At 38.8% G+C, this 2,426-nt stretch overlaps 1 protein-coding gene across 1 annotated transcript in view; it reads left to right on the plus strand.

Moving 5' to 3' along the window:
- The window catches only part of NXT2 (nuclear transport factor 2 like export factor 2), a 7,622-nt gene that overhangs the window by 4,205 nt on the left and 991 nt on the right, over window positions 1–2,426 (plus strand). The gene's annotated exons all lie outside the window — the stretch shown is intronic.

A 2,426-nucleotide genomic window follows, 5' to 3' on the forward strand; every position in this document is an offset into this window, starting at 1 on the left:
GGGGACTGCTTCCGCTTCCAGGACTGGGCCAGTTAGCAGGGCCTGGCACGGGGAGTGACCTCTCTCATTTGGCACCAACAGGTCCACTGTGCAGGCAGCTGTTCCCACACAGGGAACGCACGCGCTCTTTGTGTTGCATCTGTTATTACGGACGGTCTGCAGATGTTTCGGGGTTGATTCCAGTGACCATGGCTTTAGTTATAAACTTAAAATGTGAGAGGTTGCTCGTGTTAGTTGAATTTAGTAAAGTGCTGAAGGCAGTGAGCTGTATTCGAATCATTCCTAAAATGCCTTACATGCAGCTATGCTGCCACTGCTGAGTGCTCAAACTGTGCTGTTTGAACACAAAATCCTATTCATACACAATTCTGACCAAACGTAATTTTTTTCAACTTGAAAAGATCTGTTTTTACAGTAGCATCTTCTCTCTTTTGAAAAAGATGCTTGTGGCATGAAGATGGAATTCTGAAAGCTACCTACTCCCAGTTGTAAGAGGCTGGGAAGGATTGCTATGGTTTCTACTGTTAGTGAAAGGAGCAAATACAGCTCCTAAGTTGTGTAATCTCTCAATCCATTGGAAAGGTAATGTTTACCTTCTCTGATGCCAAAGGACTATATATCTTTGGGTTTCCTTTTGGTCTGAGCTTCCCAGACTTTGGTTGTTTATTCCATGGATTCATTCATATGTAGGGCATGCTGAATGATTCGGAGCTCCTGTGCCAGTAACTCTTCACGTGCGTGTGAAGGACTTCAAACTGATTATTTTTCTTTTGAAGTCTTACTGTGACCTAGAAATAGGTCGGATACATGATTTCTGTTGGCTTTAATTCTGCATTCTGTTGCTATGAGGTTTGGATTATTTTTCCCATATTAAGTCTGCAAGTTTTGAATCCTTTCTGTCTTTTCAGGAAACATTGTAGTTAAAAAGTGGCACTGAAAGTGTGTATTACTGTGAAGCCTTCAATTTTTCTCACCAGTACCGTTATTCAGAACAGGTGCTTGCATTATTTTCAATTGAGAACAGCAGCTCTGCACCACTAACACTATCTTCCTCTCATGCAAGTGTTTACTGTATTTTTCATGTTCTTTTTAAACATTGCCTGTAATTATTGATACTGGGGGGTTTGTGTGTCTTGCTTTAAATTTGTAGTTTAAAGCTTCCAGCTGCTTTGAAACACTTTTCAGGACTGTAAGTTGAGAGTGTCCACCTTAACTTCGGAACTTAAGAGCAAATCTGAGTATCAGCAGCTTTTGTTTCAAACTGGTGCAATTCTGTTTTAAGCTGAGTAACACAAACAAAAAAACAAACCCAAAATGTAGCTGTATCCCTGAGCATACACTTGCTTGTAACTGAAAATACAGGAGGGGAGCTTGTAACTCTCATCATAGCCCATGTTTCAATGACAACAGCAGTCTGAAAGCAGTTACAACTGGAGCTCGCTTGTTCAGTGACTTAAGTGGAGAAAACTGTGAAAATGAGCAATATCTCACTTGTGTGAAACATCTTAAAGCATCTGTAGTTTGTGAAGTAATCCCACAAACAATGGGATGTTTAACTGAAATGAGTTGGCTTTATTTCCTTTTCAGGCCCTCTAGTCTTTACACCAGTAAGTTAGAATTAGTAACCTGTCTCTGTTCAGAGGCTGTTTATGGTCAGAACTATTGTGTACCTATTTTTCAGGCTGAAGAATTTGAATTCCTGCAGAACAGTGCAAGAACAGAATTTTTGAAAAACTGTAAATATTGTAAATACATTGTTATTTCTGTATGTAGTGAAGAAAGGATCATTCTATTTAATTACTGTTTGTTCTTAAGAAAATATGTGATGTTCATATATTTGTATTTCCTCTACAAATTGAAAACATAACCTAAGCATGCCTGTAACTGGTACAGCATTGTTGAGCTGTGACACTGGCGTGGTGTATTCTACTGGCTGTTTAACTTGCTGTTGATTGTGTAAGTGGTGTTACAGATCTGCTTTGCATACACAAAACAGGTTTTGCCTTTTAAAATGCAGCAGTGGTTGCAGCTGTGGCATTGGCTTGTTGGACTTTGAAGGCGGTCACCAGAACACACACTTATATCAGTACCTGATGAGCTTGTGCTGTGAATAAATACTTATTGGATATTTTTATCCAAGTTTGAATTTGTATTATAATAATTTTTAAGCTTTTTCTAGGCAGACTGGGAGATTCAAAGTATACGAGGCAATGTTTCAATCAGATGTTATTGTCAATTATTTTCGTGCTATTCAAATGCAAGCTTGCTTTTAAATCTGACTTTTGCAATTAATATTAAAAAAACTGACCAAACAAAAAAACCCCACCACTACCTGGAACATGACTGAGGAAGATAACTAACTGGCCTAGCTGGACAAACCCAGTTAAAACTCTTACTTAGTAAGGTTTGTAGCTGGAATAGGACTT

This window comes from Corvus brachyrhynchos, unplaced genomic scaffold, assembly GCF_000691975.1.
Source record: "Corvus brachyrhynchos isolate BGI_N302 unplaced genomic scaffold, ASM69197v1 scaffold398, whole genome shotgun sequence".
NCBI classification, from domain to species: Eukaryota; Metazoa; Chordata; class Aves; order Passeriformes; family Corvidae; genus Corvus; species Corvus brachyrhynchos.